Raw genomic sequence first — 14,621 nt, forward strand, 5'->3', positions numbered from 1 at the left:
AACCAGGCCTGGTGAGTTTTGTTTCTCTGAGGAAAGGCCATGGTTCATGTCCGGGGCCGGGTGGCCCCGAGTGGCCGGCTGCCTGCTGAAATTCCGCACGGATCAGGATACGTCCTAGATGCAAGGTGCCCCCACCGGCAACTGTGGCTGGTTTGACAGTGCCATGTGCCCCCTGCAAACTGACACCAGGAACCTGCCCTGGTGCGTTTTGTTTCTCTGTGGAAAGGCCATCGTTCGTGTCCAGGGCCCGGTGGCCCGGAGTGGCCGGCTGCCTGCTGAAATTCCGCACCGATCAGGATGCCTCCCGGGCCGAAGTTACCACCGCAGGCAACTGTGGCTGGTTTGACAGTGCCATGTGCCTCCTGCAAACTGACATCAGGAACCTGGCCTGGTGAGTTTTGTTTCTCTGGGGAAAGGCCATCGTTCCTGTCCGGGGCCGGGTGGCCCCGAGTGGCCGGCTGCCTGCTGAAATTCCGCACCAATCAGGATGCCTCCCGGACTGAAGGTACCACGACAGGCAACTGTGGCTGGTTTGGCAGTGCCAATTGCCGCCTGCAAACTGACAGCAGGAACCTGGCCTGGTGACTTTTGTTTCTAAGAGAAAGGCCATGGTTGATATCCAGGGCCCGGTGGCCCGGAGTGGCCGGCTGCCTGCTGAAATTCCGCACGGATCAGGATACGTCCTATATGCAAGGTGCACCCACAGGCAACTGTGGCTGGTTTGACAGTGCCAAGTGCCTCCTGCAAACTGACACCAGGAACCTGGCCTGGTGCGTTTTGTTTCTCTGTGGAAAGGCCATCGTTCGTGTCCAGGGCCCGGTGGCCCGGAGTGGCCGGCTGCCTGCTGAAATTCCGCACCGATCAGGATGCCTCCCGGGCCGAAGGTACCACCACAGGCAACTGTGGCTGGTTTGACAGTGCCACGTGCCTCCTGCAAACTGACATCAGGAACCTGGCCTGGTGAGTTTTGTTTCTCTGGGGAAAGGCCATCGTTCCTGTCCGGGGCCCGGTGGCCCCGAGTGGCCTGCTGCCTGCTGAAATTCCACACAGATCTGGATGCCTCCCGGACTGAAGGTACCACGACAGGCATCTGCGGCTGGTTTGACAGTGCCAATTGCCGCCTGCAAACTGGCAGCAGGAACCTGGCCTGGTGACTTTTGTTTCTAAGGGAAAGGCCATGGTTGATATCCAGGGCCCGGTGGCCTGGAGTGGCCGGCTGCCTGCTGAAATTCCGCACCAATCAGGATGCCTCCCAGACTGAGGGAACCACGACAGGCAACTGCTGCTGGTTTGACAGTGCCAAGTGCCTCCTGTAAAGTGACACCAGGAACCTGCCCTGGTGCGTTTTGTTTCTCTGTGGAAAGACCATCGTTCGTGTCCAGGGCCCGGTGGCCCGGAGTGGCCGGCTGCCTGCTGAAATTCCGCACCGATCAGGATGCCTCCCGGGCCGAAGGTACCACCACAGGCAACTGTGGCTGGTTTGACAGTGCCACGTGCCTCCTGCAAACTGACATCAGGAACCTGGCCTGGTGAGTTTTGTTTCTCTGAGGAAAGGCCATCGTTCCTGTCCGGGGCCGGGTGGCCCCGAGTGGCCGGCTGCCTGCTGAAATTCCACACAGATCAGGATATCTCCCAGATGCAAGGTGCCCCCACAGGCAACTGTGGCTGGTTTGACAATGCCACGTGCCTCCTGCAAACTGACAGCAGGAACCGGGCCTGGTGACATGTGTTTCTAAGGGAAAGGCCATGGTTTAGATCCAGGGCCCGGTGGCCCGGAGTGGCCGGCTGCCTGCTGAAATTCCGAACGGATCAGGATGCCTCCTACATGCAAGGTGCCCCCATAGGCAACTGTGGCTGGTTTGACAGTGCCAAGTGCCTCCTGCAAACTGACACCAGGAACCTGGCCTGGTGCGTTTTGTTTCTCTGTGGAAAGGCCATCGTTCGTGTCCAGGGCCCGGTGGCCCGGAGTGGCCGGCTGCCTGCTGAAATTCCGCACCGATCAGGATTCCTCCCAGACCGAAGGTACCACCGCAGGCAACTGTGGCTGGTTTGACAGTGCCACGTGCCTCCTGCAAACTGACATCAGGAACCTGGCCTGGTGAGTTTTCTTTCTCAGGGGAAAGGCCATCGTTCATGTCCAGGGCCCGGTGGCCCGGAGTGGCCGGCTGCCTGCTGAAATTCCGCACCGATTAGGATACATCCCAGATGCAAGGTGCCCCCACAGGCAACTGTGGCTGGTTTGACAGTGCCACGTGCCTCCTGCAAACAGACATCAGGAACCTGGCCTGGTGCATTTTGTTTCTCAGGGGAAAGGCCATCGTTCGTGTCCAGGGCCCGATGGCCTGGAGTGGCCGGCTGCCTGCTGAAATTCCGCACCGATCAGGATGCCTCCCGGACTAAAGGAACCACGACAGGCAACTGTGGCTGGTTTGACAGTGCCAAGTGCCTCCTGCAAACAGAGATGAGGAACCTGGCCTGGGGAGTTTTGTTTCTCAGGGGAAAGGCCATCGTTCGTGTCCAGGGCCTGATGGCCTGGTGTGGCCGGCTGCCTGCTGGAATTCCGCACCAATTAGGATGCCTCCCGGACTGAAGGTACCACGACAGGCATCTGCGGCTGGTTTGACAGTCCAATTGCCGCCTGCAAACTGACAGCAGGAACCTGGCCTGGTGACTTGTGTCTCTAAGGGAAAGGCCATGGTTGATATCCAGGGCCCGGTGGCCCGGAGTGGCCGGCTGCCTGCTGAAATTCCGCACGGATCAGGATACGTCCTATATGCAAGGTGCCCCCACAGGCAACTGTGGCTGGTTTGACAGTGCCAAGTGCCTCCTGCAAACTGACACCAGGAACCTGGCCTGGTGCGTTTTGTTTCTCTGTGGAAAGGCCATCGTTCGTGTCCAGGGCCCGGTGGGCTGGAGTGGCCGGCTGCCTGCTTAAATTCCGCGCCGATCAGGATGCCTCCCGGGCCGAAGGTACCACCACAGGCAACTGTGGCTGGATTGACAGTGCCACGTGCCTCCTGCAAACTGACATCAGGAACCTGGCCTGGTGAGTTTTCTTTCTCAGGGGAAAGGCATCGTTCATGTCCAGGGCCCGGTGGCCCGGAGTGGCCGGCTGCCTGCTGAAATTCCGCACCGATTAGGATACATCCCAGATGCAAGGTGCCCCCACAGGCAACTGTGGCTGGTTTGACAGTGCCACGTGCCTCCTGCAAACAGACATCAGGAACCTGGCCTGGTGCATTTTGTTTCTCTGGGGAAAGGCCATCGTTCGTTTCCAGGGCCCGGTGGCCTGGAGTGGCCGGCTGCCTGCTGAAATTCCGCACCAATCAGGATGCCTCCCGGACTGAAGGTACCACGACAGGCATCTGCGGCTGGTTTGACAGTGCCAATTGCCGCCTGCAAACTGACAGCAGGAACCTGGCCTGGTGACTTGTGTCTCTAAGGGAAAGGCCATGGTTGATATCCAGGGCCCGGTGGCCCGGAGTGTCCGGCTGCCTGCTGAAATTCCGCACGGATCAGGATACGTCCTATATGTAAGGTGCCCCCCCAGGCAACTGTGGCTGGTTTGACAGTGCCAAGTGCCTCCTGCAAACTGACATCAGGAACCTGGCCTGCTGAATTTTGTTTCTCAGGGGAAAGGCCATCGTTCGTGTCCAGGGCCCGGTGGCCCGGAGTGGCCGGCTGCCTACTGAAATTCCACACCGATCAGGATCCCTCCCGGACCGAAGGTACCACCACAGGCAACTGTGGCTGCTTTGACAGCGCCAAGTGCCTCCTGCAAATTGACATCTGGAACCTGGCCTGGTGACTTTAGTTTCTAAGGGAAAGGCCATGGTTTAGATCCAGGGCCCGGTGGCCCGGAGTGGCCGGCTGCCTGCTGAAATTCCGCACGGATCAGGATGCCTCCTACATGCAAGGTGCCCCCACAGGCAACTGTGGCTGGTTTGACAGTGCCACGTGCCTCCTGCAAACTGACATCAGGAACCTGGCCTGGTGCGTTTTGTTTCTCAGGGGAAAGGCCATCGTTCGTGTCCAGGGCCCGATGGCCTGGTGTGGCCGGCTGCCTGCTGAAATTCCGCGCCGATCAGGATGCCGCCCGGACCGAAGGTACCACCACAGGCAACTGTGGCTGGTTTGACAGTGCCAAGTGCCTCCTGCAAACTGAGATGAGGAACCTGGCCTGGGGAGTTTTGTTTCTCAGGGGAAAGGCCATCGTTCGTGTCCAGGGTCTGATGGCCTGGTGTGGCCGGCTGCCTGCTGAAATTCCGCGCCGATCAGGATGCCGCCCGGACCGAATGTACCACCACAGGCAACTGTGGCTGGTTTGACAGTGCCAAGTGCCTCCTGCAAACTGACACCAGGAACCTGCCCTGGTGCGTTTTGTTTCTCTGTGGAAAGGCCATCGTTCGTGTCCAGGGCCCGGTGGCCCGGAGTGGCCAGCTGCCTGCTGAAATTCCGCACCGATCAGGATGCCTCCCGGGCCGAAGGTACCACCACAGGCAACTGTGGCTGGTTTGACAGTGCCACGTGCCTCCTGCAAACTGACATCAGGAACCTGGCCTGGTGAGTTTTGTTTCTCTGGGGAAAGGCCATCGTTCCTGTCCGGGGCCGGGTGGCCCCGAGTGGCCTGCTGCCTGCTGAAATTCCACACAGATCAGGATGCCTCCCGGACTGAAGGTACCACGACAGGCATCTGCGGCTGGTTTGACAGTGCCAATTGCCGCCTGCAAACTGACAGCAGGAACCTGGCCTGGTTACTTTTGTTTCTAAGGGAAAGGCCATGGTTGATATCCAGGGCCCGGTGGCCTGGAGTGGCCGGCTGCCTGCTGAAATTCCGCACCAATCAGGATGCCTCCCGGACTGAGGGAACCACGACAGGCAACTGTGGCTGGTTTGACAGTGCCACGTGCCTCCTGCAAACAGACATCAGGAACCTGGCCTGGTGCGTTTTGTTTCTCTGGGGAAAGGCCATAGTTCGTGTCCAGGGCCCGGTGGCCTGGAGTGGCCAGCTGCCTGCTGAAATTCCGCACCGATCAGGATGCCTCCCGGACCGAAGGTACCACCGCAGGCAACTGTGGCTGGTTTGACAGTGCCAAGTGCCTCCTGCAAACAGAGATGAGGAACCTGGCCTGGTGAGTTTTGTTTCTCAGGGGAAAGGCCATCGTTCGTGTCCAGGGCCCGATGGCCTGGAGTGGCCGGCTGCCTGCTGAAATTCCGCACCGATCAGGATGCCTCCCGGGCCGAAGGCACCACCACAGGCAACTGTGGCTGGTTTGACAGTGCCACATGCCTCCTGAAAACTGATATCAGGAACCAGGCCTGGTGAGTTTTGTTTCTCTGAGGAAAGGCCATGGTTCATGTCCAGGGCCCGGTGGCCGGGAGTGGCCGGCTGCCTGCTGAAATTCCGCACGGATCAGGATACGTCCTAGATGCAAGGTGCCCCCACCGGCAACTGTGGCTGGTTTGACAGTGCCAAGTGCCTCCTGCAAACTGACACCAGGAACCTGCCCTGGTGCGTTTTGTTTCTCTGTGGAAAGGCCATCGTTCGTGTCCAGGGCCCGGTGGCCCGGAGTGGCCGGCTGCCTGCTGAAATTCCGCACCGGTCAGGATGCCTCCCGGGCCGAAGGTACCACCACAGGCAACTGTGGCTGGTTTGACAGTGCCACGTGCCTCCTGCAAACTGACATCAGGAACCTGGCCTGGTGAGTTTTGTTTCTCTGGGGAAAGGCCATCATTCCTGTCCGGGGCCCGGTGGCCCCGAGTGGCCGGCTGCCTGCTGAAATTCCACACAGATCAGGATATGTCCCAGATGCAAGGTGCCCCCACAGGCAACTGTGGCTGGTTTGACAGTGCCAATTGCCTCCTGCAAACAGACATCAGGAACCTGGCCTGGTGCGTTTTGTTTCTCTGGGGAAAGGCCATAGTTCGTGTCCAGGGCCCGGTGGCCTGGAGTGGCCGGCTGCCTGCTGAAATTCCGCACCAATCAGGATGCCTCCCGGACTGAAGGTACCACGACAGGCATCTGCGGCTGGTTTGACAGTGCCAATTGCCGCCTGCAAACTGACAGCAGGAACCTGGCCTGGTGACTTGTGTTTCTAAGGGAAAGGCCATGGTTTAGATCCAGGGCCCGGTGGCCCGGAGTGGCCGGCTGCCTGCTGAAATTCCGCACGGATCAGGATGCCTCCTACATGCAAGGTGCCCCCATAGGCAACTGTGGCTGGTTTGACAGTGCCAAGTGCCTCCTGCAAACTGACACCAGGAACCTGGCCTGGTGCGTTTTGTTTCTCTGTGGTAAGGCCATCGTTCGTGTCCAGGGCCCGGTGGCCCGGAGTGGCCGGCTGCCGGCTGAAATTCCGCGCCGATCAGGATGCCGCCCGGACCGAAGGTACCACCACAGGCAACTGTGGCTGGTTTGACAGTGCCAAGTGCCTCCTGCAAACTGAGATGAGGAACTTGGCCTGGTGAGTTTTGTTTCTAAGGGGAAAGGCCATCGTTCGTGTCCAGGCCCTGATGGCCTGGAGTGGCCGGCTGCCTGCTGAAATTCCGCACCAATCAGGATGCCTCCCGGACTGAAGGTACCACGACAGGCAACTGTGGCTGGTTTGGCAGTGCCAATTGCCGCCTGCAAACTGACAGCAGGAACCTGGCCTGGTGACTTTTGTTTCTAAGAGAAAGGCCATGGTTGATATCCAGGGCCCGGTGGCCCGGAGTGGCCGGCTGCCTGCTGAAATTCCGCACGCATCAGGATACGTCCTATATGCAAGGTGCACCCACAGGCAACTGTGGCTGGTTTGACAGTGCCACGTGCCTCCTGCAAACAGACATCAGGAACCTGGCCTGGTGCGTTTTGTTTCTCTGTGGAAAGGCCATCGTTCGTGTCCAGGGCCCGGTGGCCCGGAGTGGCCGGCTGCCTGCTGAAATTCCGCACCGATCAGGATGCCTCCCGGGCCGAAGGTACCACCACAGGCAACTGTGGCTGGTTTGACAGTGCCACGTGCCTCCTGCAAACTGACATCAGGAACCTGGCCTGGTGACTTTTGTTTCTAAGGGAAAGGCCATGGTTGATATCCAGGGCCCGGTGGCCTGGAGTGGCCGGCTGCCTGCTGAAATTCCGCACCAATCAGGATGCCTCCCGGACTGAGGGAACCACGACAGGCAACTGTGGCTGGTTTGACAGTGCCACGTGCCTCCTGCAAACAGACATCAGGAACCTGGCCTGGTGCGTTTTGTTTCTCTGGGGAAAGGCCATAGTTCGTGTCCAGGGCCCGGTGGCCTGGAGTGGCCGGCTGCCTGCTGAAATTCCGCACCAATCAGGATGCCTCCCGGACTGAAGGTACCACGACAGGCATCTGCGGCTGGTTTGACAGTGCCAATTGCCGCCTGCAAACTGACAGCAGGAACCTGGCCTGGTGACTTGTGTTTCTAAGGGAAAGGCCATGGTTTAGATCCAGTGCCCGGTGGCCCGGAGTGGCCGGCTGCCTGCTGAAATTCCGCACGGATCAGGATGCCTCCTACATGCAAGGTGCCCCCATAGGCAACTGTGGCTGGTTTGACAGTGCCAAGTGCCTCCTGCAAACTGAGATGAGGAACCTGGCCTGGTGAGTTTTGTTTCTCAGGGGAAAGGCCATCATTCATGTCCAGGGCCCGGTGGCCCGGAGTGGCCGGCTGCCTGCTGAAATTCCGCACCGATCAGGATGCCTCCCGGACTAAAGGAACCACGACAGGCATCTGTGGCTGGTTTGACAGTGCCACGTGCCTCCTGCAAACTGACATGAGGAACCTGGCCTGGTGCGTTTTGTTTCTCAGGGGAAAGGCCATCGTTCGTGTCCAGGGCCCGATGGCCTGGTGTGGCCGGCTGCCTGCTGAAATTCCGCGCCGATCAGGATGCCGCCCGGACCGAAGGTACCACCACAGGAAACTGTGGCTCGTTTGAAAGTGCCAAGTGCCTCCTACAAACAGAGATGAGGAACCTGGCCTGGTGCGTTTTGTTTCTCAGGGGAAAGGCCATCGTTCGTGTCCAGGGCCCGGTGGCCTGGAGTGGCCGGCTGCCTGCTGAAATTCCGCACCAATCAGGATGCCTCCCGGACTGAAGGTACCACGACAGGCATCTGTGGCTGGTTTGACAGTGCCAATTGCCGCCTGCAAACTGACATCAGGAACATGGCCTGGTGACTTGTGTTTCTAAGGGAAAGGCCATCGTTCCTGTCCGGGGCCGGGTGGCCCCGAGTGGCCGGCTGCCTGCTGAAATTCCACACAGATCAGGATATGTCCCAGATGCAAGGTGCCCCCACAGGCAACTGTGGCTGGTTTGACAGTGCCACGTGCCTCCTGCAAACAGACATCAGGAACCTGGCCTGGTGAGTTTTGTTTCTCAGGGGAAAGGCCATCGTTCGTGTCCCGGGCCCGGTGGCCTGGAGTGGCCGGCTGCCTGCTGAAATTCCACACAGATCAGGATCCCTCCCGGACCGAAGGTACCACCACAGGCAACTGTGGCTGCTTTGACAGCGCCAAGTGCCTCCTGCAAATTGACATCTGGAACCGGGCCTGGTGACTTTAGTTTCTAAGGGAAAGGCCATGGTTTAGATCCAGGGCCCGGTGGCCCGGAGTGGCCGGCTGCCTGCTGAAATTCCGCACGGATCAGGATGCCTCCTACATGCAAGGTGCCCCCACAGGCAACTGTGGCTGGTTTGACAGTGCCAAGTGCCTCCTGCAAACTGACACCAGGAACCTGGCCTGGTGCGTTTTGTTTCTCAGGGGAAAGGCCATCGTTCGTGTCTAGGGCCGGTGGCCCGGAGTGGCCAGCTGCCTGCTGAAATTCCGCACCGATCAGGATGCCTCCCAGACCGAAGGTACCACCGCAGGCAACTGTGGCTGGTTTGACAGTGCCAAGTGCCTCCTGCAAACTGAGATGAGGAACCGGGCCTGGTGCGTTTTGTTTCTCAGGGGAAAGGCCATCGTTCGTGTCCAGGGCCCGATGGCCTGGAGTGGCCGGCTGCCTGCTGAAATTCCGCACCGATCAGGATATGTCCCAGATGCAAGGTGCCCCCACAGGCAACTGTGGCTGGTTTGACAGTGCCAATTGCCTCCTGCAAACAGACATCAGGAACCTGGCCTGGCGCGTTTTGTTTCTCTGGGGAAAGGCCATAGTTCGTGTCCAGAGCCCGGTGGCCTGGAGTGGCCGGCTGCCTGCTGAAATTCCGCACCAATCAGGATGCCTCCCGGACTGAAGGTACCACGACAGGCATCTGCGGCTGGTTTGACAGTGCCAATTGCCGCCTGCAAACTGACAGCAGGAACCTGGCCTGGTGACTTGTGTTTCTAAGGGAAAGGCCATGGTTTAGATCCAGGGCCCGGTGGCCCGGAGTGGCCGGCTGCCTGCTGAAATTCCGCACGGATCAGGATGCCTCCTACATGCAAGGTGCCCCCACAGGCAACTGTGGCTGGTTTGACAGTGCCAAGTGCCTCCTGCAAACTGACACCAGGAACCTGGCCTGGTGCCTTTTGTTTCTCTGTGGAAAGGCCATCGTTCGTGTCCAGGGCCCGGTGGCCCGGAGTGGCCGGCTGCCTGCTGAAATTCCGCACCGATCAGGATTCCTCCCAGACCGAAGGTACCACCGCAGGCAACTGTGGCTGGTTTGACAGTGCCAAGTGCCTCCTGCAAACTGAGATGAGGAACCTGGCCTGGTGAGTTTTCTTTCTCAGGGGAAAGGCCATCGTTCGTGTCCAGGGCCCGATGGCCTGGAGTGGCCGGCTGCCTGCTGAAATTCCGCACCGATCAGGATGCCTCCCGGACTAAAGCAACCACGACAGGCAACTGTGGCTGGTTTGACAGTGCCAAGTGCCTCCTGCAAACTGACATGAGGAACCTGGCCTGGTGCGTTTTGTTTCTCAGGGGAAAGGCCATCGTTCGTGTCCAGGGCCCGATGGCCTGGTGTGGCCGGCTGCCTGCTGAAATTCCGCGCCGATCAGGATGCCGCCCGGACCGAAGGTACCACCACAGGAAACTGTGGCTGGTTTGACAGTGCCAAGTGCCTCCTACAAACAGAGATGAGGAACCTGGCCTGGTGCGTTTTGTTTCTCAGGGGAAAGGCCATCGTTCGTGTCCAGGGCCCGGTGGCCTGGAGTGGCAGGCTGCCTGCTGAAATTCCGCACCAATCAGGATGCCTCCCGGACTGAAGGTACCACGACAGGCATCTGCGGCTGGTTTGACAGTGCCAATTGCCGCCTGCAAACTGACATCAGGAACCTGGCCTGGTGATGTCGCTACAGGACACAAGACAACACGACGCAGACACGCTGCTGCTCTCAGACAGGAAAAAGAGAGAGTTTATTTTCTGACTCCTACATTTATAGATTTCCAAAGGTGACAGAGGATTGGAAGGTGAAAGTGCCACCTCTCCAGGGACACTGGACAAACCATCAGTCCATCAAATTTCTCCTCCTCCATAAAAGAATGCAAACAATAAGTTGTTTACAGAAAAGTGTGTGAGAAAGTTTCATACAAGAATGCAAATATCAGAAGGCTTTAGAAAGTCTTAAAAAATCAGGGCGACATCTCACCCTTCTCAGTTTTAAAAAGAAAAGGAAAAAATGAACAACGTGAAAATTAAAAAACCCATGAACAAAATTCAGCATCCATCCATGGAGGAATCATCGGAGTGATCACCCGCATCATCTGCATCCGAATCATCACTCCATGATTCACCCACTTGACGCCTTTCAGGTTGGTCACGGCTTCTGTTTTGCCTGTCAGTCGGATTCTGTCTCTGCGGTTGCAGGTCAGGGCGAACACACTTTGAAGGTACCCAGCGCACCCCGGTATCTGTGGATACACAAGCATACCCACGCCCCGAAGCGATAAGATCATAGGGACCTTCCCACTCTTTGGTGACTAAATTCCGCACCCGAACCTTCGCTCGAGGCTGATGTGCTTCGTCCGCCGCCTGCAACGAGAGATGGTGATTCAAAACAACAGGGTTATTTGAGTTCTGCGGCACCGTAAGATGATTGATGGTGTACAATGCCTTTGCCAACCGACTGTGCGGGGTTTCACCCTGCATTCCCCGTTTTTGTTTTTGAAGAACCCGCTTCAGAGTAGCATGAGCACGTTCTACAATAGCTTGGCCAGTCGGAGAATGAGGGATACCAAACTTGTGTGACACACCCCACAACTGCAGGAACTGCCGCACCTTTTGCGATGCGTAAGCAGGACCATTGTCGGTCTTCACAGCAGAAGGTATGCCCAGAACGGCAAAGGCCTGCCTCCAGTGGGCAAGGACATCACGGGCCTTCTCTCCGGTGTGAGCAGAAGCCCACATTGCAGAGGAGAATGTGTCCACCGTGACATGCACATACTTGAGCCGGCCAAACTCGGCAATCTGGGTGACATCGGTCTGCCAAAGCTCCAAGGCCCTAAGGCCCCTGGGGTTTACCCCTGCCGGTAAAGGCGGAGCCAGTGCATGGCAGTCATCACATGACTCAACAATGTCACGAGCCTCTGTTGGCGTCAGCTGAAACTGCTTCTGCAGAGTATGTGCGTTCTGGTGGAAAAACCCATGAGATGCCTTGGCCTGCGCGAGTGTATCAGGCTGAGGGGCTACCCACGCTGGGTTAGCTAACTTGTCAGCCCTCGCGTTACCTTCCACTATAAAGCCTGGCAAATTGGTGTGACTCCTTACATGCAGAACGTAGAAAGGATGAACCCGAGCCTGAATGGCACACCACAAGGCCTTCAGCAAATGAAACAAGGCAGGGTTACTGACCTCTTTCAAGACCGAGTGACCCAACCGCTGTGCAATGTAGGCCACATAGGCAGAATCCGTGACCAAGTTGAAAGGTTCCTGGGAAAATTTCTCAAATGCCATGACAGCAGCCTTCAATTCAACCAATTGGGCTGACCCATCCTCATGACCTTCCAGAACCTGCCACTCAGATCCGTCCCTCCAGGTAACAATGGCCTTTCCTGTCCTCCCTGAACCGTCGGTAAAGACGGTGGGTCCTTGCACAGGTTCCTGACTATTTTTGGGCCGCAAAGAGATTTGTGTGGACTTCGCCATATGCAACAGCCTATGGCTGGGCAGATGATAAGTGATCTGCCCTGAAAAGTTTTCCAGAGCACTCTGCAGGGACACACTGTTTGCAAAGCTCCAGTCAAAATCCTCCCGCTGTACTGGGAGTATGATCTTTGCGGGATCCGCACCCATCAATTGCAAGCACCGTTGCCGGCATTTGATTATCAAACGAGCAAAAAGCTCAGACAATGGGGTTGCCGTCTTTTGCGGCTGATGGGGCAGGAAAACCCATTCCAAAACGTGCAAGGAATCGGACCATTTGTCACTCCATTGGCCAATGATACCTGTGGGATGCGAATCTGGAGCGGTGATGAACACAGTGACATCAATGGAGGGATCAATGCGGTAAACTTGGCAAGCCGAAACGGCCTGCTGAACCACCTCCAGCACCTGACGTGCCTCAGGGGTCAATGAACGAGGCGACTTTAGATCAGAGTCTCCTTTTAGTAGATCATACAATGGAGACAGTTGTGCATCGGTTAGCCCCAGGTATGGACGTAACCAAGTGATGACACCTACCAACTTTTGGGCATCATTCAGTGTCTTCACAGGATGCACGAATTGCACCTCCTGGTGACAGATTGTCTGTTCCAGAATTTTGACCCCCAAATACTTCCAAGGCGGTTGTTGCTGGACCTTTTCTGGAGCCACCTGCAGTCCATGTGCATTTAAAGCATCGAGCAACTGAGGCTGAATTCTCAGCAGCTCATCCTGGGTGGGCGCAGCCACCAAAATGTCGTCCATATAATGATACAGACGTGCACCAGGAAACTGCTCACGAACTCCAGACAAGGCACGGGCCACATACCACTGGCATATGGCCGGAGAATTGCGCATGCCCTGAGGAAGGGTCCTCCATTGATACCTCTGTGCGGGCTCAGCGTTGTTAATTGCTGGCACTGAGAAGGCAAATTTCGGCCTGTCATTGGGATGCAAAGGAATCGTGAAGAAACAATCCTTCAGATCCACAATGAGGACCGGCCAATCGGCAGGCAGCATGGCAGGCGATGGCATGCCCGCCTGCAATGTTCCCATGCCTTCCATCACGGCATTGACCTTTCGGAGGTCTTGCAACAACCTCCATTTCCCAGATTTCTTCTTGATGCAAAAGACAGGAGTGTTCCAGGGACTGGTAGAAGGCTCCAAATGACCCTGGTCCAACTGCTCCTGCACCAGATTCCGAAGGGCGACCAATTTATCTCGAGGGAGGGGCCACTGGTTCTCCCAAACAGGTTTGTCCACCAACCACCGTATAGGAGGCGTAGGACAGTCCGCGCCCTTCATCGCAGTGGCCCCCATCAAAAACCCGTCCCGATGCGCACCCCCCACGCTGACAGAACATCCCTCCCCCAGAGGTTAACAGGAGTAGAAGTAACATGCGGCCTGATCCAGGCCGTCTGTCCCTCTGGGTTCGTGACCAGCACGGACTGCTGGCTCACGTAACACTGCGCCGTTCCCCCCAGCCCCCTGACAGGCGTCTCCACCGGGTCCAGGGGCCAGTCCGGAGGCCAGGCAGCAAGAGAGAGAATCGTGATATCAGCGCCGCTGTCAAGAAGCCCGCGAAGGCGAGTCTCCGACGGCGTCACACCAGGAATGGACAGGGCACACATCATCTCAGGACGTTCCTTGGTCAGAACAGCAGTCCAGTGCACCTGAGGCGGCCCAGTGGATCCGAAACCGCCAGCTCCACGCGACCGGTCCGCTGCCCTGCAAACAGAGGACTTAAAGGGCACAAGTTGAGCAAGTCGTGTCCCTTTCGGGATCGTGACCGGGGGGGTGGGTGTGGAAACCATGGCACAAATCTGCCCTGTAAAGTCTGCATCAATGAGCCCCAGATGCACAACGATGCCCTGAAGGGTGGCACTAGACCTCCCCATCAGGAGAGCACTCATGCCCCCACCCAAGGGACCAAAGGCATCTAGGGGAACCCTGTGTACTTCACAAGATTCTAACACAGCTGTTGCTGCTGTGCAGACGTCTACACCCGCTGAGCCGCGGGTGCTGGCTGCAAGCCGGCTGAGCAAACCTCCATCGGCTCCGGGGTCTGGAGAGAAGCTTGTGTCTGAGCGCGTCTCCCCTTCGCGCTTCGCTTCCCGTTTCCCGAGCCCGGCAGTGCCTGGCCATTAGCATGAACCGTTGCCTTGCAGACATTAGTCATATGGTTCGGTCTTCCACACCGACCACACAGAAACATAGGAATCTTTTCCTTCCGTTCTTTCTTCCCCCGTTTCTTGCTGCCCTGAGCATTCCCCTGCTGCTTCTGCCAGCCCTGTGGCGCTGCCCAGGCTGGCTGCGCAGCAGTAGCCCAGGCAGCCATCTTCTGAACAGGGGGACCTATGACCGAACAGGCCTCCGTCATTTGTGAGACAGTAGCCCCACCAGGAAGAGCGTCTATGACTCTCTTACAGTCTGCTGTACAGTTGCTCCTCGCTAGGTCCGCAATCACAGCCTCTCTTGTCAGCGGATTTGTCAGCTGCCTCTCCACTGAGGCAGTCAGCCTCCCCACGAATGTCATGAAAGGCTCATCAGCCTTCTGGACAATGGTTGAAA

Source organism: Passer domesticus, chromosome W (genome assembly GCF_036417665.1).
Source record: "Passer domesticus isolate bPasDom1 chromosome W, bPasDom1.hap1, whole genome shotgun sequence".
Taxonomy (NCBI): domain Eukaryota; kingdom Metazoa; phylum Chordata; class Aves; order Passeriformes; family Passeridae; genus Passer; species Passer domesticus.